The 24,196-nt window shown below is 57.9% G+C and overlaps 1 pseudogene; it reads right to left on the bottom strand.

The window, feature by feature from the left end:
- Positions 1 to 19,708, bottom strand: part of LOC149429323 (putative proline--tRNA ligase, mitochondrial) — a 53,000-nt pseudogene extending 33,292 nt beyond the window's left edge.
- Between the last annotated feature and the right edge of the window lie 4,488 nt (positions 19,709 to 24,196).

Here is a 24,196-nt window from a genome sequence, read left to right as displayed (position 1 = left end):
CCTGCACCCTCAGACCCCTAGAAGGGTACCAATGCCTGCACCCTCAGACCCCTAGAAGGAACCTGAAGCCTGCACCCTCAGACTCCACGTGTGTCCCGATGCCTGCATCCTCAGACCACTAGAAGGGTCTCGATGCCTGCACCCTCAGACCCAAAGAAAGGTCCCGATGCCTGCACCCTCAGACCCAAAGAAGGGTCTGGATGCCTGCACTCTCAGAGCCAAAGAAGGGTCCCGATGCCTGCACCCTAAGACCCAAGGAAGGGTACCGATGCTTGCATCCTCAGACTCCTAGAAGGAACCCAATGCCTGCACCCACAGACTCATAGAAGGGTCACAATGCCTGCACCTTCAGACGCCATGTGGGTCATAATGCGTGCACCCACAGACCCCTAGAAGGGTCCTGATGCCTGCACCCCCAGAACTTAAAAATGGTCCCTATACATGCACCCTAAGACCACTAAAAGGGTACCGATGCCTGCACCCTATGACTCTTCGTGGGTCCTAATGCATGCACCCTCGGACCCCTAGAAGGGTCCCGATGACTGCACCCTCAGACCCCTAGAAGGGTTCCAATGCCTGCACCCTCAGACCCCTAGAAGGGTCCCGCTGCCAGAATCCTCAGACCACACGTGGGTCCCGATGCCTGCACCCTCAGACCCCTGGAAAGGTCCCGATGCCTGCACCCTCAGACCCAAAGAAGGTTCCCGATGCCTGCACCCTCAGACCCAAAGAAGGGTCCCGATGCCTGCACCCTAAGACCCAATAAAAGGTTCCGAAACCTACACCCTTAGACCCAAAGAAGGGTAACGATGCTTGCACCCTCAGACCCAAAGAAGGGTCCTAATACCTGCAGCCTCAGACCCCACGTGGGTCCTGATGCCTGCACCCTTAGACCCAAAGAAGGGTCCCGATCCTGCACCCTCAGACCCCAAGCAGGGTCCCAATGCCTACTCCCCCATACTCCATGTGGATATCGATGCCTGCACCCTCAGACCCCTAGAAGGGTCCCAATGCCTGCACAGCAAGACCACTAGAAGGGTCCAGATGCCTGCACCCTCAGACCCAAAGAAAGGTCCCGATGCCTGCACCCTCAAACCCAAAGAAGGGTCCCGATGCCTGCACCCTCAGACGCAAAGATGGGTCCCAATGCCTGCACCCTAAGACCCAAATGAGGTCAAAATACCTGCACCCTAAGAACCAAATAAGGGTCTTGATGCCTGCACCCTCAGACCCCAAGAAGGATCCCGAAGCCTGCACCCTCAGATCCCAAAAATGGTCCTGATGCCTGCACCCTCACACCCAAAGAAGGGTCCCGATGCCAGCATCCTCAGACCCCACATGGGTCCAGATGCCTGCACCATAAGACCCAAAGAAGGGTCCCGATATATGCACCCTAAGAACCAAAGAAGGGACCTGATGCCTGAATAATCAGACCCAAAGAAGGGGCCCGATGCCTGCACCCCCAGAACCCTAGAAGAGTCCAGATGCCTGCACCCTTAGAATCCTCATGGGTACCGATACCTGCACCCTCAGAACCCTAGAAGGGTCCCAATGCCTGCACCCTAAGACCCCTAGCAGGGTCCTAATGCCTAGATCCCCAGACCCAACGTGGGAACCGATGCGTGCACCCTCAGACCCCTAGAAAGGTCCAAATGCCTGCACCCTCAGACCCCTAGAAGGATCCCGATGCCTGCACCCTCAGACCCCTAGAAAGGACCTATAGCCTGCGCCCTCAGACCCACATGTGTCCCGATGGCTGCACCCTCAGACCCAAAGAAAGGTCCCGATGCCTGCACCCTCAGACCCAAAGAAGGGTCTGGATGCCTGCACCCTCAGACCCAAAGAAGGGTCCCGATGCCTGCACCCTAAGACCCAAGGAAGGGTACCGATGCTTGAATCCTCAGACTCCTAGAAGGGACCCAATGCCTGCACCCAAAGACTCATAGAAGGGTCCCAATGCCTGCACCCTCAGACCCCCATGGGTACAGATGCCTGCACCATCAGACCCCACATGGGACCTGGGTCATAATGCGTGCACCCACAGACCCCTAGAAGGGTCCCGATGCCTGAACCCCCAGAACTCAAAAATGGTCCCTATACATGCACCCTAAGTCCACTAAAAGGGTCCCGATGCCTGCACCCTCAGACCCCTAGAAGGGTTCCAATGCCTGCAGCCTCAGACAACTAGAAGGATCCCGCTGCGAGAACCCTCAGACCACACGTGGGTCCCGATGCCTGCACGCTCAGACCCCTGGAAAGGTCCCGATGCCTGCACCCTCAGACCCCTAGAAGGGTCCTGATGACTGCACCCTCAGACCCCTAGAAGGGTCCTGATGCCTGCACCCTCAGACCCCACATGGGTTCTGATGCCTGAACCCTCAGACCCCACATGGGTCCAGATGCCTGCACCATAAGACCCAAAGAAGGGACCCGATATATGCACCCTAAGAACCAAAGAAGGGTCCAGATGCCTGCATCCTCAGACCCAAAGAAGGGTCCCAATACCTGCACCCTCAGACCCAAAAAAGGGTCCTGATGCCTGCACCCTCAGACCCAAAGATGGGTCCCGATGCCTGCACCCTCAGACCTAATGTGGGTTCCGATGCCTGAAGCCCCAGAACCCAAGAAAAGTCCCGATGCAAGCACCCTCAGACCCCTAGAAGGGTCCTGATGCCTGCACCCTCAGACCCCACGTGGGTCCCGATGCCTGCACCCTAAAACCCCTGGAAAGGTCCCAAATCCTCACACTCAGACCCAAAGAAGGTTCCAAATGCCTGCACCCTCAGACCCAAAGAAGGATCCAGATGCCTGCACCCTCAGACCCAAAGAAGGGTCCCAATGCCTGTACCCTCAGACCAAAAGAAGGCTCCCAATGCCTGCACCCTCAGACGCAAAGATGGGTCCCAATGCCTGCACCCTAAGACCCAAAGAAGGGTACCGATGCCTGCACCCTAAGACCCAAAGAAGGGTCCAAATACCTGCACCCTAAGACCCCTAGCAGGGTCCCGATGCTTACACCCCCAGACTCCATGTGCATCTCGATGCCTGCACCCTCAGACCCCTAGAGGGGTCCCAATGCCTGCACCCACAGACCCAAAGAAGGGTCCCGATGCCTGCACCCTCGGACCCAAAGAAGGCTCCCGATGCCTGCACCCTCAGACGCAAAGATGGGTCCCAATACTTGCACCCTCAGACCCAAATGAGGGTCAAAATACCTGCACCCTAAGAACCAAAGAAGGGTCTTGATGCCTGCACCCTCAGACCCCAAGAAGGATCCCAAAGCCTGCACCCTCAGATCCCAAAAAGGGTCTTGATGCCTGCACCCTCAGACCCAAAGAAGGGTCCCGATGCCAGCATTCTCAGACCCCACATGGGTCAAGATGCCTGCACCATAAGACCCAAAGAAGGGTCCCGATATATGTACCCTAAGAACCAAAAAAGGGACCTGATGCCTGCATAATCAGACCCAAAGAAGGGTCCCAATACCTGCATCCTCAGACCCAATGTGCATCCCGATGCCTTCACCCCCAGAACCCTAGAAGAGTCCCGATGCCTGCACCCTTAGACTCATCATGGGTCCCGATGCTTCAACCTCAGACCCCTAGAAGGGTCCCAATGCCTGCACCCTAAGACCTCTAGCAGGATCCCAATTCGTACACCCCCAAACCCCACGTGGGTACCGATGCCTGCACCCACAGACCCCTAGCAGGGTCCTAATGCCTACATCCCAAGACCCAACGTGGGTACCGATGCCTGCACCCTCAGACCCCTAGAAGGGTCCCGATGCCTGCACCCTCAGACCCCTAGAAGGAACCTGAAGCCTGCATCCTCAGACCACTAGAAGGGTCTCGATGCCTGCACCCTCAGACCCAAAGAAAGGTCCCGATGCCTGCACCCTAAGACCCAAGGAAGGGTACCGATGCTTGCATCCTCAGACTCCTAGAAGGGACCCAATGCCTGCACCCACAGACTCATAGAAGGGTCACAATGCCTGCACCTTCAGACGCCATGTGGGTCATAATGAGTGCACCCACAGACCCCTAGAAGGGTCCTGATGCCTGCACCCCCAGAACTTAAAAATGGTCCCTATACATGCACCCTAAGACCACTAAAAGGGTACCAATGCCTGAACCCTATGACTCTTCGTGGGTCCTAATGCATGCACCCTCGGACCCCTAGAAGGGTCCCGATGACTGCACCCTCAGACCCCTAGAAGGGTTCCAATGCCTGCACCCTCAGACCCCTAGAAGGGTCCCACTGCCAGAATCCTCAGACCACACGTGGGTCCCGATGCCTGCACCCTCAGACCCCTGGAAAGGTCCCGATGCCTGCACCCTCAGACCCAAAGAAGGGTCCCGATGCCTGCACCCTCAGACCCAAAGAAGGGTCCCGATGCCTGCACCCTCAGACCCAAAGAAGGGTCCCGATGCCTGCACCCTCAGACCCAAAGAAGGGTCCCGATGCCTGCACCCTCAGACCCAAAGAAGGGTCCCGATGCCTGCACCCTCAGACCCAAAGAAGGGTCCCGATGCCTGCACCCTCAGACCCAAAGAAGGGTCCCGATGCCTGCACCCTCAGACCCAAAGAAGGGTCCCGATGCCTGCACCCTCAGACCCAAAGAAGGGTCCCGATGCCTGCACCCTCAGACCCAAAGAAGGGTCCCGATGCCTGCACCCTCAGACCCAAAGAAGGGTCCCGATGCCTGCACCCCAAGACCCAATAAAAGGTTCCGAAGCCTACACCCTCAGACCGCTGGAAAGGGTGACTCTTCGTGGGTCCTAATGCATGCACCCTCGGACCCCTGGAAAGGTCCCGATCCCTGCACCCTCAGACCCAAAGAAGGTTCCCGATGCCTGCATCCTTAGACTTAAAGAAGGGTAACGATGCTTGCACCCTCAGACCCAAAGAAGGGTCCTAATACCTGCAGCCTCAGACCCAAAGAAGGGTCCCAATTCCTGCACCCTCAGACCCCTAGCATGTTCCCGATGTCTACACCCCCAGACCCCACGTGGATCTCTATGGCTGCACCCTCAGACCCCACGTGGGTCCCAATGCCTTCACCCTCAGACCCCATGTGGGTCTCGAAGCCAGCACCCCCAGAACCCTAGAAGGGTTTCGAAGCCAGCACCCCCAGAACCCTAGAAGGGTCCTGATGCCTGCACCCTCAGACCCCTAGTAGGGTCTCGATGCCTACACCCCAAGACCCCACGTGGGTTCCGATGCCTGCACCCTCAGACCCCTAGAAAAGTCCCAATGCCTGCACCCTCAGATTCCTAGAGGGGTCCAAATGCTAGCACCCTCAGACCGTACGTGGATCCCGATGCCTGCACCCTCAGACCCCTAAAGGGGTTCTGATGCCTGCACCCTCAGACCACTAGAAGGGTCCCGATGCCTGCACACTCAGACCCCTAGAAGGGTCCCAATGCCTGCACTCTGAACCCAAAGAAGGGTCCCAATGCCTGCACCCTAAGACCCAAAGAAGGGTCCCGATGGCTGCACCCTAAGACCCAAAGAAGGGTCCCGATGGCTGCACCCTAAGACCCAAAGAAGGGTCCCGATGGCTGCACCCTAAGACCCAAAGAAGGGTCCCGATGGCTGTACCCTAAGACCCAAAGAAGGGTCCCGATGGCTGTACCCTAAGACCCAAAGAAGGGTCCCGATGGCTGTACCCTAAGACCCAAAGAAGGGTCCCGATGGCTGCACCCTAAGACCCAAAGAAAGGTTCCGATGCCTACACCCTCAGACCGCTGGAAAGGTCCCGATGCCTGCACCCTCAAACCCAAAGAAGGGTCCCGATGCCTGCACCCTCAGACCCAAAGACGGGTACCGATGCTTGCACCCTCAGACCCAAAGAAGGGTCCCAATACCTGCAGCCTAAGACCCAAAGAAGGGTCCCAATTCCTGTACCCTCAGACCCCTAGCGGTCCCGATGCCTACACCCCCAGACCCCATGTGGATCTCTATGGATGCACCCTCAGACCCCACGTGGGTTCCAATGCCTTCAACCTCAGACCCTATGTGGGTCTCGAAGCCTGCACCCCCAGAACCCTAGAAGGGTCTCGTAGCCTTAACCCCCAGAACCCTAGAAGGGTCTCGAAGACTGCACCCTCAGACCAGTAGAAAGATCCCGATGTCTGCACCCTCAGACTCCTCTTGGGTTCCGATGCCTACACCCTCAGACCCCTAGTAGGGTCCCGATGCCTACACCCCCAGACCCTACGTGGGTTCCGATGCCTGCACCCTCAGACCCCTAGAAGAGTCCCAATGCCTGCACCCTCAGATTTCTAGAAGGGTCCAAAAGCCAGCACTCTCAGACCGTACGTGGATCCCAATGCCTGCACCCTCAGACCCTTAGAAGGGTTCTGATGCCTGCACCCTCAGACCCCTAGAAGGGTCACGATGCCTGCACCCTCAGACCCCTAGAAGGGTCACGATGCCTGCACCCTCAGACCCCTAGAAGGGTCTCGATGCCTGCACCCTCAGACCCCTAGAAGGGTCTCGATGCCTGCACCCTCAGACCCCTAGAAGGGTCTCGATGCCTGCACCCTCAGACCCCTAGAAGGGTCTCAATGCCTGCACCCTCAGACCCCTAGAAGGGTCTCAATGCCTGCACCCTCAGACCACACGTGGGTTCTGATTCCTGCACCCTCAGACCCAATGTGGGTCCTGATTCCTGCACCTTCAGACCCCACATGGGTCAAGATGCCTGCACCATAAGACCCAAAGAAGGGTCCCGAGATCTGCACCCTCAGAACCAAAGAAGGGTCCCAAAGCCTGCACCCTCAGACCCCTAGAAGGGTCCCGATGCCTGCCCCCTCAGACCCCTAGAAGGGTCCCGATACCTGCCCCCTCAGACCCCACTTGGGTCCTGATGCCTGCACCCTCAGACCCCCATGGGTCCAGATGCCTGCACCATAAGACCCACAGAAGGGTCCAGATATATAGAACCCCAAGAACCAAAGAAGGGTCCCGATGCCTGCACCCTAAAACCCAAAGAAGGGTACCGATGCCTGCACCCTCAGAACCAAAGAAGGGTACCGATCCTGCACCCTCAGACCCCAAGCAGGGTCCCGATGCCTACTCCCCCATACTCCATGTGGATATCGATGCCTGCACCCTCAGACCCCTAGAAGGGTCCCAATGCCTGCACAGCAAGACCACTAGAAGGGTCCAGATGCCTGCACCCTCAGAACCAAAGAAAGGTCCCGATGCCTGCACCCTCAAACCCAAAGAAGGGTCCCGATGCCTGCACCCTCAGACGCAAAGATGGGTCCCAATGCCCTAAGACCCAAATGAGGTCAAAATACCTGCACCCTAAGAACCAAAGAAGGGTCTTGATGCCTGCACCCTCAGACCCCAAGAAGGATCCCGAAGCCTGCACCCTCAGATCCCAAAAATGGTCCTGATGCCTGCACCCTTAGACCCCACATGTGTCCTAATGCCTGCACCCTCACACCCAAAGAAGGGTCCCGATGCCAGCATCCTCAGACCCCACATGGGTCCAGATGCCTGCACCATAAGACCCAAAGAAGGGTCCCGATATATATGCACCCCAAGAACCAAAGAAGGGACCTGATGCCTGAATAATAAGACCCAAAGAAGGGGCCCGATGCCTGCACCCCCAGAACCCTAGAAGAGTCCAGATGCCTGCACCCTTAGAATCCTCATGGGTACCGATACCTGCACCCTCAGAACCCTAGAAGGGTCCCAATGCCTGCACCCTAAGACCCCTAGCAGGGTCCTAATGCCTAGATCCCCAGACCCAACGTGGGAACCGATGCGTGCACCCTCAGACCCCTAGAAAGGTCGAAATGCCTGCACCCTCAGACCCCTAGAAGGGTCCCGATGCCTGCACCCTCAGACCCCTAGAAAGGACCTGAAGCCTGCACCCTCAGACCCCACATGTGTCCCGATGCCTGCATCGTCAGACCACTAGAAGGGTCCCGATGCCTGCACCCTCAGACCCAAAGAAAGGTCCCGATGCCTGCACCCTCAGACCCAAGGAAGGGTACCGATGCTTGAATCCACAGACTCCTAGAAGGGTCCCAATGCCTGCACCCTCAGACCTAACGTGGGTCCCAATGCCTGCACCCTCAGACCCCCATGGGTACAGATGCCTGCACCATCAGACCCCACATGGGACCTGGGTCATAATGCGTGCACCCACAGACCCCTAGAAGGGTCCCGATGCCTGAACCCCCAGAACTCAAAAATGGTCCCTATACATGCACCCTAAGTCCACTAAAAGGGTTCCAATGCCAGCACCCTCAGACAACTAGAAGGATCCCGCTGCGAGAACTCTCAGACCACACGTGGGTCCCGATGCCTGCACCCTCAGACCACTAGAAGGGTCCCAATGCCTGCACCCTAGGACCCCTAGAAGGGTCCCGATGCCTGCACCCTAGGACCCCTAGAAGGGTCTCGATGCCTGCACTCTCAAGCCCAAAGAAGGAACCCGATGCCTACACTCTCAGACCCAAAAAAGGGTCCTAATGCCTGCACCATCAGACCCCACATGGATCCTGATGCCTGCACCCTCAGACCCCACATGGGTCCAGATGCCTGCACCCTCAGACCCCACATGGGTCCAGATGCCTGCACCCTCAGACCCCACATGGGTCCAGATGCCTGCACCCTCAGACCCCACATGGGTCCAGATGCCTGCACCCTCAGACCCCACATGGGTCCAGATGCCTGCACCCTCAGACCCCACATGGGTCCAGATGCCTGCACCCTCAGACCCCACATGGGTCCAGATGCCTGCACCCTCAGACCCCACATGGGTCCAGATGCCTGCACCCTCAGACCCCACATGGGTCCAGATGCCTGCACCCTCAGACCCCACATGGGTCCAGATGCCTGCACCCTCAGACCCCACATGGGTCCAGATGCCTGCACCCTCAGACCCCACATGGGTCCAGATGCCTGCACCCTCAGACCCCACATGGGTCCAGATGCCTGCACCCTCAGACCCCACATGGGTCCAGATGCCTGCACCCTCAGACCCCACATGGGTCCAGATGCCTGCACCCTCAGACCCCACATGGGTCCAGATGCCTGCACCCTCAGACCCCACATGGGTCCAGATGCCTGCACCCTCAGACCCCACATGGGTCCAGATGCCTGCACCCTCAGACCCCACATGGGTCCAGATGCCTGCACCCTCAGACCCCACATGGGTCCCGATGCCTGCACCCTCAGACCCCACATGGGTCCCGATGCCTGCACCCTCAGACCCAAAGAAGGGTCCCGATGCCTGCACCCTCAGACCCAAAGAAGGGTCCCGATGCCTGCACCCTCAGACCCAAAGAAGGGTCCCGATGCCTGCACCCTCAGACCCAAAGAAGGGTCCCGATGCCTGCACCCTCAGACCCAAAGAAGGGTCCCGATGCCTGCACCCTCAGACCCAAAGAAGGGTCCCGATGCCTGCACCCTCAGACCCAAGGAAGGGTCCTTATGCCTGCCAACTCAGACCCCACGTGGGTCCCAATTCCTGCACCCTAAGACCCCACGTGGGTCTCGATGTCTGCATACCCAGAATCCTAGAAAGGTCTCGATGCCTGCACCCTCAGACCACTAGAAGGGTACCAATGACTGCACCATCAGACCCCTAGAAGGGTCCCAATGCCTGCACCCACAGACCCCTAAAAGGGTCCTGATGCCTACACCATCAGACCCCACATGGGTCCTGATGCCTGCACCCGTAGACCCCACATGGGTCCAGATGCCAGCACCATAAGACCCAAAGAAGGGACCCGATATATGCACCCTAAGAACAAAAAAAGGGTCCCGATGCCTGCATCCTCAGACCCAAAGAAGGGTCCCAATACCTTCACCCTCAGACCAAAAGAAGGGTCCCGATGCCTGCACCCTCAGACCTAATGTGGATCCTGATTCCTGCAACCCCAGAACCCTAGAAAAGTCCCGATGTAGGAACCCTCAGACCCCTAGAAGGGTCCTGATGCCTGCACCCTGAGACCCCAGGTGGGTCCCGATGCCTGCACACTCAGACCTCTGGAAAGGTCCCAAATCCTCACCCTCAGACCCAAAGAAGGTTCCCAATGCCTGCACCCTCAGACCCAAAGAAGGATCCAGATGCCTGCACCCTCAGACCCAAAGAAGGGTCCCGATGCCTGCACCCTCAGACCCAAAGAAGGGTCCCGATGCCTGCACCCTCAGACCCAAAGAAGGGTCCCGATGCCTGCACCCTCAGACCCAAAGAAGGGTCCCGATGCCTGCACCCTCAGACCCAAAGAAGGGTCCCGATGCCTGCACCCTCAGACCCAAAGAAGGGTCCAAATGCCTGCACCCTCAGACCCAAAGAAGGGTCCAAATGCCTGCACTCTGAACCCAAAGAATGGTCCCAATGCCTGCACCCTAAGACCAAAAGAAGGGTCCCGATGCCTGCACCCTAAGACCCAAAGAAAGGTTCCGATGCCTACACCCTCAGACCGCTGGAAAGGTTCCGATGCCTGCACCCTAAGACCCAAAGAAGGGTACCGATGCTTGCACCCTCAGACCCAAAGAAGGGTCCCAATACCTGCAGCCTAAGACCCAAAGAAGGGTCCCAATTCCAGCACCCTCAGACCCCTAGCATGGTCCCAATGCCTACACCCCAAGACCCTACGTGGATCTCTATGGCTGCACCCTCAGACCCCACGTGGGTTTGAATGCCTTCAACCTCAGACCCCATGTAGGTCTCGAAGCCTGCACCCCCAGAACCCTAGAAGGGTGTCGAAGCAATCACCCTAAGACCACTAGAAGGGTGCCAATGCCAGTACCCTCAGACCGTACGTGGATCCCGATGCCTGCACCCTCAGACCCCTAGAAAGGCTCTGATGCCTGCACCCTCAGACCCCTAGAAGGAACCTGAATCCTGCACTCTCAGACTCCACGTGTGTCCCGATGCCTGCATCCTCAGACCACTAGAAGGGTCTCGATGCCTGCACCCTCAGACCCAAAGAAAGGTCCCGATGCCTGCACCCTCAGACCCAAAGAAGGGTCTGGATGCCTGCACCCTAAGACCCAAGGAAGGGTACCGATGCTTGCATCCTCAGACTCCTAGAAGGGACCCAATGCCTGCACCCACAGACTCATAGAAGGGTCACAATGCCTGCACCTTCAGACGCCATGTGGGTCATAATGCGTGCACCCACAGACCCCTAGAAGGGTCCTGATGCCTGCACCCCCAGAACTTAAAAATGGTCCCTATACATGCACCCTAAGACCACTAAAAGGGTACCGATGCCTGCACCCTATGACTCTTCGTGGGTCCTAATGCATGCACCCTCGGACCCCTAGAAGGGTCCCGATGACTGCACCCTCAGACCCAAAGAAGGGTAACGATGCTTGCACCCTCAGACCCAAAGAAGGGTCCTAATACCTGCAGCCTCAGACCCAAAGAAGGGTCCCAATTCCTGCACCCTCAGACCCCTAGCATGTTCCCGATGTCTACACCCCCAGACCCCACGTGGATCTCTATGGCTGCACCCTCAGACCCCACGTGGGTCCCAATGCCTTCACCCTCAGACCCCATGTGGGTCTCGAAGCCTGCACCCCCAGAACCCTAGAAGGGTCTCGAAGCCAGCACCCCCAGAACCCTAGAAGGGTCCCGATGCCTGCACCCTCAGACAACTAGTAGGGTCTCGATGCCTACACCCCAAGACCCCACGTGGGTTCCGATGCCTGCACCCTCAGACCCCTAGAAAAGTCCCAATGCCTGCACCCTCAGATTCCTAGAGGGGTCCAAATGCTAGCACCCTCAGTCCGTACGTGGATCCCGATGCCTGCACCCTCAGACCCCTAAAAGGGTCCTGATGCCTGCACCCTCAGACCCCTAGAAGGGTCCCGATGCCTGCACCCTCAGACCCCTAGAAGGGTCCCGATGCCTGCACCCTCAGACCCCTAGAAGGGTCCCGATGCCTGCACCCTCAGACCCCTAGAAGGGTCCCAATGCCTGCACCCTCAGACCCCTAGAAGGGTCCCAATGCCTGCACCCTCAGACCCCTAGAAGGGTCCCAATGCCTGCACCCTCAGACCCCTAGAAGGGTCCCAATGCCTGCACTCTGAACCCAAAGAAGGGTCCCGATGCCTGCACCCTAAGACCCAAAGAAGGGTCCCGATGGCTGCACCCTAAGACCCAAAGAAGGGTCCCGATGGCTGCACCCTAAGACCCAAAGAAGGGTCCCGATGGCTGCACCCTAAGACCCAAAGAAGGGTCCCGATGGCTGCACCCTAAGACCCAAAGAAGGGTCCCGATGGCTGCACCCTAAGACCCAAAGAAGGGTCCCGATGGCTGCACCCTAAGACCCAAAGAAGGGTCCCGATGGCTGCACCCTAAGACCCAAAGAAGGGTCCCGATGGCTGCACCCTAAGACCCAAAGAAGGGTCCCGATGGCTGCACCCTAAGACCCAAAGAAGGGTCCCGATGGCTGCACCCTAAGACCCAAAGAAGGGTCCCGATGGCTGCACCCTAAGACCCAAAGAAGGGTCCCGATGGCTGCACCCTAAGACCCAAAGAAGGGTCCCGATGGCTGCACCCTAAGACCCAAAGAAGGGTCCCGATGGCTGCACCCTAAGACCCAAAGAAGGGTCCCGATGGCTGCACCCTAAGACCCAAACAAGGGTCCCGATGGCTGCACCCTAAGACCCAAAGAAGGGTCCCGATGGCTGCACCCTAAGACCCAAAGAAGGGTCCCGATGGCTGCACCCTAAGACCCAAAGAAGGGTCCCGATGGCTGCACCCTAAGACCCAAAGAAGGGTCCCGATGGCTGCACCCTAAGACCCAAAGAAGGGTCCCGATGGCTGCACACTAAGACCCAAAGAAGGGTCCCGATGGCTGCACCCTAAGACCCAAAGAAGGGTCCCGATGGCTGCACCCTAAGACCCAAAGAAAGGTTCCGATGCCTACACCCTCAGACCGCTGGAAAGGTCCCGATGCCTACACCCTCAGACCGCTGGAAAGGTCCCGATGCCTACACCCTCAGACCGCTGGAAAGGTCCCGATGCCTACACCCTCAGACCGCTGGAAAGGGCCCGATGCCTACACCCTCAGACCCAAATAAGGGGCCCGATGCCTGCACCCTCAGACCCAAAGAAGGGTCCCAATACCTGCAGCCTAAGACCCAAAGAAGGGTCCCAATTCCTGTACCCTCAGACCCCTAGCGGTCCCGATGCCTACACCCCCAGACCCCATGTGGATCTCTATGGCTGCACCCTCAGACCCCACGTGGGTTCCAATGCCTTCAACCTCAGACCCTATGTGGGTCTCGAAGCCTGCACCCCCAGAACCCTAGAAGGGTCTCGAAGACTGCACCCTCAGACCACTAGAAAGATCCCGATGTCTGCACCCTCAGACTCCTCTTGGGTCCCGATGCCTACACCCCCAGACCCTACGTGGGTTCCGATGCCTGCACCCTCAGACCCCTAGAAGAGTCCCAATGCCTGCACCCTCAGATTTCTAGAAGGGTCCCAAAGCCAGCACTCTCAGACCGTACGTGGATCCCAATGCCTGCACCCTCAGACCCCTAGAAGGGTCACGATGCCTGCACCCTCAGACCCCTAGAAGGGTCTCGATGCCTGCACCATCAGACCACACGTGGGTTCTGATTCCTGCACCCTCAGACCCAATGTGGGTCCTGATTCCTGCACCTTCAGACCCCACATGGGTCAAGATGCCTGCACCATAAGACCCAAAGAAGGGTCCCGAGATCTGCACCCTCAGAACCAAAGAAGGGTCTCGATGCCTGCCCCCTCAGACCCCTAGAAGGGTCCTGATGCCTGCACCATCAGACCCCACTTGGGTCCTGATGCCTGCACCATCAGACCCCCATGGGTCCAGATGCTTGCACCATAAGACCCACAGAAGGGTCCAGATATATAGAACCCTAAGAACCAAATAAGGGTCACAATGCCTGCATCCTCAGACCCAAAGAAGGGTCCCAATACCTGCACCCTCAGACCCCACGTGGGTCCTGATGCCTGCACCCTAAAACCCAAAGAAGGGTCCCGATCCTGCACCCTCAAACCCCAAGCAGGGTCCCGATGCCTACTCCCCCATACTCCATGTGGATATCGATGCCTGCACCCTCAGACCCCTAGAAGGGTCCAGATGCCTGCACCCTCAGACCCAAAGAAAGGTCCCGATGCCTGCACCCTCAAACCCAAAGAAGGGTCCCGATGCCTGCACCCTCAGACGCAAAGATGGGTCCCAATGCTTGCACCCTAAGACCCAAATGAGGTCAAAATACCTGCACCCTAAGAACCAAAGAAGTGTCTTGATGCCTGCACCCTCAGACCCCAAGAAGGATCCCGAAGCCTGCACCCTCAGATCCCAAAAATGGTCCTGATGCCTGCACCCTCACACCCAAAGAAGGGTCCCGATGCCAGCATCCTCAGACCCCACATGGGTCCAGATGCCTGCACCATAAGACCCAAAGAAGGGTCCCGATATATGCACCCTAAGAACCAAAGAAGGGACCTGATGCCTGAATAATCAGACCCAAAGAAGGGGCCCGATGCCTGTACCCCCAGAACCCTAGAAGAGTCCAGATGCCTGCACCCTTAGAATCCTCATGGGTACCGATACCTGCACCCTCAGAACCCTAGAAGGGTCCCAATGCCTGCACCCTAAGACCCCTAGCAGGGTCCTAATGCCTAGATCCCCAGACCCAACGTGGGAACCGATGCCTGCACCCTATGACCCCTAGAAGGGTCCCAATGCCTGCACCCTAGGACCCCTAGAAGGGTCCCGTAGCCTGCACCCTCAGACCCAAAGCAGGGTCTCGATGCCTGCACCCTCAGACCCAAAGAAGGGTCCCGATGCCTGCACCCTCAGACCCAAAGATGGGTCCCGATGTCTGCACCCTCAGACCCCACGTGGGTCCCAATGCCTGCACGCTAAGACCACTAGAAGGGTACCAATGCCTGCACCCTCAGACCACTAGAAGGGTACCAATGCCTGCACCCTCAGACCACTAGAAGGGTACCAATGCCTGCACCCTCACACTCCTTTAAGGGTCTCAATGCCTGCACCATCAAACCCCTATAAGGGTCCTCATGCCTGCACTCTCAAACCCCTAGAAGGGTCCTGATGCCTGCACCATCAGACCAGACATGGGTCCAGATGCCTGCACCATAAGACCCAAAGAAGGGTCCCGATATATGCACCCTAAGAACCAAAGAAGGGTCCCAATACCTGCACCCTCAGACCCAATGTGGGTCCTGATGCCTGCGCCCTCAGACCCAAAGAAGGGTCCCGATGCCTGCACCCTCAGACCCAATGTGGGTCCCGATGCCTGCAATCCCAGAATCCTAGAAAAGTACCGATGCAAGCACCCTCAGACCCCTAGAAGGGTCCCGACGCCTGCAACCTCAGACCCCACGTGGGTACCGATTCCTGCACCCTCAGAGCCATGGAAAGGTCCCGATCCCTCACCCTAAGACCCAAAGAAGGTTCCCGATGCCTGCATCATCAGACCCAAATGAGGGTCCAAAATACCTGCACCCTCAGACCCAAAGAAGGGTTCCGAAGCCTGCACCCTCAATCCCAAATGAGGGTTCAAAATACCTGCACCCTCAGATCCCAAAAAGGGTCCTGATGCCTGCACCATCAGACCCCACATGGGACCTGATGCCTGCACCACATGACCCAAAGAAGGGTCCCGATGCCAGCATCCTCAGACCCCACATGGGTCCAGATGCCTGCACCAAAAGACCAAAAGAAGGGACCCGATGCCTGCATCCTCAGACCCAAAGAAGGGTCCCGATGCCTGCATCCTCAGACCCAATGTGGGTCCCGATGCCTGCATCCTCAGACCCAATGTGGGTCCCGATGCCTGCATCCTCAGACCCAATGTGGGTCCCGATGCCTGCATCCTCAGACCCAATGTGGGTCCCGATGCCTGCATCCTCAGACCCAATGTGGGTCCCGATGCCTGCATCCTCAGACCCAATGTGGGTCCCGATGCCTGCATCCTCAGACCCAATGTGGGTCCCGATGCCTGCATCCTCAGACCCAATGTGGGTCCCGATGCCTGCATCCTCAGACCCAATGTGGGTCCCGATGCCTGCATCCTCAGACCCAATGTGGGTCCCGATGCCTGCATCCTCAGACCCAATGTGGGTCCCGATGCCTGCATCCTCAGACCCAATGTGGGTCCCGATGCCTGCATCCTCAGACCCAATGTGGGTCCCGATGCCTGCATCCTCAGACCCAATGTGGGTCCCGATGCCTGCATCCTCAGACCCAATGTGGGTCCCGATGCCTGCATCCTCAGACCCAATGTGGGTCCCGATGCCTGCATCCTCAGACCCAATGTGGGTCCCGATGCCTGCATCCTCAGACCCAATGTGGGTCCCGATGCCTGCATCCTCAGACCCAATGTGGGTCCCGATGCCTGCATCCTCAGACCCAATGTGGGTCCCGATGCCTGCATCCTCAGACCCAATGTGGGTCCCGATGCCTGCATCCTCAGACCCAATGTGGGTCCCGATGCCTGCATCCTCAGACCCAATGTGGGTCCCGATGCCTGCATCCTCAGACCCAATGTGGGTCCCGATGCCTGCATCCTCAGACCCAATGTGGGTCCCGATGCCTGCATCCTCAGACCCAATGTGGGTCCCGATGCCTGCATCCTCAGACCCAATGTGGGTCCCGATGCCTGCATCCTCAGACCCAATGTGGGTCCCGATGCCTGCATCCTCAGACCCAATGTGGGTCCCGATGCCTGCATCCTCAGACCCAATGTGGGTCCCGATGCCTGCATCCTCAGACCCAATGTGGGTCCCGATGCCTGCATCCTCAGACCCAATGTGGGTCCCGATGCCTGCACCCTCAGACCCAATGTGGGTCCCGATGCCTGCACCCCCAGAATCCTAGAACAGTCCCGATGTCTGCACTCTCAGACCCAAAGAAAGGTCCCAATGCCTGCATCCTCAGACCCCTAGAAGAGTCACGATGCCTGCACCCTAGGACCCCTAGAAAGGTCCCGTAGCCTGCACCCTCAGACCCAAAGAAGGGTCCCGAAGCCTGCACCCTCAGACCCAAAGAAGGGTCCCGATGCCTACACGCTAAGACCCAAGGAAAGGTACCAAAGCCTGCACCATCAGACCCCTAGAAGGTTCCCGATGCCTGCACCCTCAGACCCCACGTGGGTCCCGATGCCTGCATCCTCAGACCCAATGTGGGTCCCGATGCCTGCACCCCCAGAATCCTAGAACAGTCCCGATGTCTGCACTCTCAGACCCAAAGAAAGGTCCCAATGCCTGCATCCTCAGACCCCACGTGGGTCCCAATGCCTGCACCCTCAGACCCAAAGAAGAGTCACGATGCCTGCACCCTAGGACCCCTAGAAAGGTCCCGTAGCCTGCACCCTCAGACCCAAAGAAGGGTCCCGAAGCCTGCACCCTCAGACCCAAAGAAGGGTCCAGATGCCTACACGCTAAGACCCAAGGAAAGGTACCAAAGCCTGCACCATCAGACCCCTAGAAGGTTCCCGATGCCTGCACCCTCAGACCCCACGTGGGTCCCAATGCCTGCACCCTAAGACCCCATGTGGGTCCCGATGTCTGCACACCCAGAACCCTAGAAAGGTCTCAATGCCTGCACCCTCAGACCATTAGAAGGGTCCGGATGCCTGCACCCTCAGACCACTAGAAGGGTACCAATGCTTGCACTTTCAGACGCCTAGAAGGGTCCCGATGCCTGCACCCTCAGATCCCTAGAAGGGTCCTGATGCCTGCACCCTCAGACCCCACATGGGACCCGATACCTGCACCCACAGACCCAAAGGAGGGTCTCGAAGCCTGCACCCCCAGAACCCTAGAAGGGTCTCGAAGCCTGCACCCTCAGAAAACTAGAAGGGTCCTGATGCCTGCACCCTCAGACCCCTAGTAGGGTCCCGATGCCTACACCCCCAGACCCTACGTGGGATCCGATGCCTGCACCCTAAGACCCCTAGAAGAGTCCCAATGCCTGCACCCTCAGAGTTCTAGAAGGGTCCCAATGCCAGCACCCTCAGACCGTACGTGGATCCCGATGCCTGCACCCTCAGACCCCTAGAAGGGTCTCGATGCCTGCACCCTCAGACCCAAAGAAGGATCCCGAAGCCTGCACCCTCAGATCCCACATGGGTCCTGATGCCTGCACCCTCAGACCCAAAGAAGGGTCCCGATGCCAGCATCCTCAGACCCCACATGGGTCCAGATGCCTGCACCATAAGACCCAAAGAAGGGTCCCGATATATGCACCCTAAGAGCCAAAGAAGGGACCCGATGCCTGCAAAATCAGACCCAAAGAAGGGTCCCAATACCTGCATCCTCAGACCCAATGTTGGTCCCGATGCCTGTACCCCCAGAACCCTAGAAGGGTCCCGATGCCTGCACCCTCAGACCACTAGAAGGGTCCCTAGGCCTGCACCCTCAGACCCCTAGAAGGGTCCCAATGCCTGCACTCTAAGACACAAAGAAGGGTCCCGATGCCTGCCCTCTCAGACCCAAAGAAGGGTCCCGATGCCTACACCTTCAGACCAAAAGAAGGGTCCCGAGAGAGCTCTGTGCGATGCCTGCACGCTCAGGCCCCGAGAGGGGTCTGTGCGATGACGGCACCCACTGGCCCCGAGAGGGGTCTGTGCGATGCCTGCACACTCAGGCCCCGAGAGGGGTCTGTGCGACGCCCGCACGCTCAGGCCCCGAGAGGGGTCTGTGCGATGACGGCACCCACTGGCCCAGAGAGGGGTCTGTGCAATGCCTGCCCCCTCAGGCCCCAAGAGGGGTCTGTGCGATGCCTGCACGCTCATGCCTTGGGTAGAGAACGCACACACCATCCTACCTGCGCTGCCATTCACTGGGTCCCGGCTGGCACTTGGTGATCACCGCTAAAGGTGAGAGGGGAGAGATCTGTGTGTAAACAACATAGATCTTTCTCCTGTCAGCATGGACATGAAGCATGTTCCCCTAGTGAAACAGCACAGTGCAGGAGCAACAGGATACAACTGATTGGCCCAGATGTTAGCCCCTTCCTGCCCAGTGTCATTATCACAATGTCAGCGCTTTTTATTACCACCGATCACAGTGTTGGTATCTCTGGGTTTGTCAGTGGCCATTAGTTCCCACCCAGCGTCAGAATGCCCACCGCAGTTCCGCTAGAAGTTGCTGATCGCTGCAATTACTAGTATAAAAAAAAAATAATAATTCCAGTATCTGTACTGCCATTTGCTATAACTTTCATGTAAACCAATACATTTACACCTAGTGGGATTTTATAGCAAAACACATGCAGCAGAATATTTTTTGGCCTAAATGTATGAAATTTGACTTTTTACATTTTTTTTATTGAATGTATTTTATAGCAAAAAGTCAAAAAAAAAAATTTCCCCAAAATTGACGGTCTTCTTTGTTTATAGCACTGATTACAGGGAAATGCAATTGCTGGCGTAGCGGCAAGATGAGTCCCAATGAAGATGTGTCTCCGAGCGAGCGTCGGCTATTGATCTGCGGCATCAGCTTCAGCGGTGCGTGTACTCAGCAGTGCAGCCTAAAAGGGGTTAACTGTGGCAGTTCTGTGCTATGGATGGCGATCGGCTACTTCTGCAGAAAACAGTGACATGGGGATACTCACCTCTGCCACTACAAACAGGTGCCTGAGCGCCGCCATGGTGGAAACCGAGGTGACCGGGAAGTAGAAAGGAGGGCAGCCTATCACATCTGTTTATGGAGCTGAAAGCCACGCCCCCTAAAATGTTCAATGGGAGGACATAGGGATGCCGCCCTAAGGCTTTGCCGCCCCGCCCCCATGCACTGCTGCCACGCCCCCGTTTTCTGATTGGTAGTCTCCGCCCATCTCATTTACATAAATGTCGCAGAGGATTGTGGGTATGCCGGTGTATGATCCGGGGGTGAAGGCTGAGCGGTTGTGTGTCATGTATGAGTATGGTATTCGGTGTAGGAGGTATACATCTACACATACATCAGAGCAGACATGTCTAGGAATAAAGGGAATGAGATTGATAGGCTCTCAGCTCTCCGTGAGCTGAACCTCACAGATTGTGGAGCACTATATAAAGAGTCGGAACACTATAGAATTAAGGTGAGGAGAGAGTCTCTACTAGGTTCCGTACATATGTCATTCCCACTTGCAGATGTGGGGGGTCACTCTGTCTGCTGAGGGGTCTTGAGCAAAAAGCCAATCACCACACGTATAAAATTGAGGAGTGCGGCTAGCCAGGTTCGCCCTCCCAGTCTGATCCTGCCCATTGGGTGGTGTGGCATATGTCAGCATAAGGAACTTGGTAGAGAGGGGCCTAGGATGTCTCTCCTCACCATATGTTTTATGTTGCCACGGTATGTGAGCGTGCTAAACGACCCAATTCAGAGTACTCTCTCCTCCTCTCCGCCACGGCCCGCGGGGGCGCTACACGACCCAATTAAGACCACTTGGGGGGGGAGGCAGAGGCATGGGGAGTGCATTGACATTGGGGGGACAGTGACATGGGGAGGACAGTGGCATTGGTGGGAGCGATGACATGTGGGGGGGGGGGTCAGTGACATGGGGGGCCATAACATGGGGGTGGGGCAGTGACATGGGTGGGCATGACATGTGGATGACAGTGACATGTGGGGGGGGCAGTAACGTGAGGGGGGAATGACATGGGGTGGACAGTCACATGTGGGGGGAGGAGAGGGGGGCGTGACATGAGGAGGAAAGTGATATGGGGAGGACAGTGACACGAGAGTGGGAAGTGACATGGGGAGGACAGTGACATGTGCGGGGGGTCAGTGACATAGGGGGGCCGTGACATGGGGAGGCCACTGATGTGGGGGGGTTCAATGACATAGGGGGGCATAACATGTGGGGGTGCAGTGACATGTGGGGATATGACAGGTCACTGCCCCCCCAATGTCACTGTCCTCCCCATGTCACTGCCCCCCAAATGTTACTGTCCTCCCCATGTGAGGCCCCCCATGTCACTGCCCCCTTTATGTCACTGTACTCTCCATGTCAGTGCCCCTACTCATGTCACTGTCCTCCCCATGTCACTGCTCCCCCCTCACGTTACTGTCCTCCCCATGTCACTGTCCTCCCTATGTCAGTGCCCCCCATGTCACTGTCCTCCCCATGTCATGTCCCCCCTCCAATGTCACTGCCCCCCCACATGTCACTGTCCTCCCCATGTCATGCCCCCCCCCCATGTCACTGTCCTCCCCATGTCAGTGCCCCCCCATGTCATGGCCAACCCCAATGCCACTGTTCTCCCCATATCACTGCCCCCCCCCCAATGTCACTGTCCTCCCCCAGTCATGGCCCACCCCAATGCTACTGTCCTCCCCATATCACTGTCCCCCCAATGTCACTGTCCTCCCCATGTCATTGCCCCCCCATGTCACTGTCCTCCACAATATCACTGTCCTCCCCATGTCACTACTCCCCAAATGTCACTGTCCTCCCCATGTCACTGCGCCCCCAATGTCACTGACCTCCCCCATGTCAGTGCCCCCCCATGTCACTGTCCTCCATTTCACGGCCCACCCCAATGCCACTGTCCTCCCCATGTCACTGCCCCCCAATGTCACTGACCTCCCCCAGTCATGGCCCACCCCAATGCCACTGTCCTCCCCATATCACTGTCCCCCCAATGTCACTGTCCTCCCCATGTCACTGCCCCCTCCCCATGTCACTGTCCTCCACAATATCACTGTCCTCCCCATGTCACTACTCCCCAAATGTCACTGTCCTCCCCATGTGAGGCCCCCAAAGTCACTGCCCCCCTTCATGTCACTGTTCTCTCCATGTCATGGCCCCCACCAATGCCCCACTGTCCCCCCAATGTCACTCTCTTCCCCATGTTACTGCCCCCCCCAATGTCACTGTCCTCCCCATGTCACTGCCTCTCAAATGTCACTGTCCTCCCCATGTCATGCCCCCCATGTCACTGCCCCCTTCATGTCACTGTCCTCTCCATGTCACGCCCCCCATCCTCCCCCCACATGTCACTGTCCTCCCCTTGTCTTTTTTCCCCTCTCATATCACTTGCACCCCACATGTCACTGCCCTCCGCATGTCATGCTCCCCCCATGTCACTGCCCCACCCCCATGTTATGGCCCCGCCATGTCACTTACCCCCCAAGTCACTGTCCTCTCCATGTCATGGCCCCCACCAATGCCACTGTCCTCCCCATGTCACTGCCCCCCCAATTTCAATGTACTCCCCATGCCACTGCCCCCCATGTCACTTACCCCCCCAAATGTCACTGTCCTCCCCATGTCACTGACCCCCCCCCCCCCACATGTCACTGTCCTCCCCATGTCACTGACCCCACCAAATGTCACTGTCCTCCCCATGTCAGTTTCCTCCCCATGTCATGCCCCCCCCCTGTCCTCGCCCCACATGTCACTGTCCTCCCCATGTCACTGTCCTCCCCATGTCAGTGCCCCCCATGTCACTGTCCTCCCCATGTCATGCCCCCCATGTCACTGTCCTCCCCATGTCACTGCCCCCCAATGTCACTGACCTCCCCCAGTCATGGCCCACCCCAATGCCACTGTCCTCCCCATATCACTGTCCCCCCAATGTCACTGTCCTCCCCATGTCACTGCCCCCTCCCCATGTCACTGTCCTCCACAATATCACTGTCCTCCCCATGTCACTACTCCTCAAATGTCACTGTCCTCCCCATGTGAGGCCCCCAAAGTCACTGCCCCCCTTCATGTCACTGTCCTCTCCATGTCATGGCCCCCACCAATGCCCCACTGTCCCCCCCAATGTCACTGTCCTCCCCATGTCACTGCCTCTCAAATGTCACTGTCCTCCCCATGTGAGGCCCCCCATGTTACTGCCCCCTTCATGTCACTGTCCTCTCCATGTCAGTGTCCCCCTCATGTCACTGACCTCCCCCATTTCACTGCCCCCCCCAATGTCACTGTCCTCCCCATGTCACTGCCTCTCAAATGTCACTGTCCTCCCCATGTGAGGCCCCCCATGTCACTGCCCCCTTCATGTCACTGTCCTCTCCATGTCAGCGCCCCCCTCATGTCACTGACCTCCCCCATGTCACTGCCCCCCCCCCAATGTCACTGTCCTCCCCATATCAGTGCCCCCCCTCATGTCACTGTCCTCCCCATGTCAGCCCCCCCAGGTCAATGTCCCCCATGTCACTGTCTCCCCATGTCACTGACCCCCCACATGTCACTGTCCTCCCCATGTCACGGCCCCCCCATGTCACTGACCCCCACCACATGTCACTGTCCTCCCCATGTCATGCCCCCCTGTCCTCCCCCCACATGTCACTGTCCTTCCCATGTCACGCCCCCCATCCTCCCCCCACATGTCACTGTCCTCCCCTTGTCATTCCCCCCCTCATGTCACTGCCCCCCCACATGTCACTGCCCTCCGCATGTCATGCTCCCCCCTTGTCACTGCCCCACCCCCATGTCACTGACCCCCACAAGTCACTGTCCTCTCCATGCCATGGCCCCCACCAATGCCACTGTCCTCCCCATGTCACTGCCCCCCCAATTTCAATGTACTCCCCCATGCCACTGCCTCCCCATGTCACTTACCCCCCCCAAATGTCACTGTCCTCCCCATGTCACTGTCCTCCCCATGTCACTGACCCCCCCACATGTCACTGTCCTCCCCATGTCACTGACCCCACCACATCACTGTCCTCCCCATGTCACTGACCCCACCATGTGGCACTGTCCTCCCCATGTCACTGACCCCACCAAATGTCACTGTCCTCCCCATGTCACTTTCCTTCCCATGTCACGCCCCCCCTGTCCTCCCCCCACATGTCACTGTCCTCCCCATGTCACGCCCCCCCTGTCCTCCCCCCACGTCACTGTCCTCCCCATGTCACGCCCCCCCGTCCTCCCCCCACATGTCACTGTCCTCCCCATGTCATTCACCCCCCCATGTCACTGGCCCCCCACATGTCACTGTCCTCCGCATGTCATGCCCCCCCATGTCACGGCCCCCCCACACATGTTATGGCCCCCACATGTCACTGATCCCCCCACATGTCACCCCCCATGTCACTGTCCTCCCCACATGTGACTTTACTTCCCATGTCACAATCCCCCTCCCCTATGTAACTGTCCTCTCTCCGATCCTTGATGCTCCCCAATACGCAGCTTAGAACCATCTTGCGGGAGCATCGTCGGCTCCTAGTGATCCGAGGGATCAGACTCAGCGGTGC

This window comes from Staurois parvus, unplaced genomic scaffold, assembly GCF_062004578.1.
Source record: "Staurois parvus isolate SC_StPar_1 unplaced genomic scaffold, SC_StPar_1.0 ptg002753l, whole genome shotgun sequence".
NCBI lineage: Eukaryota > Metazoa > Chordata > Amphibia > Anura > Ranidae > Staurois > Staurois parvus.
This window is presented reverse-complemented; position numbering and strand designations above follow the sequence as displayed.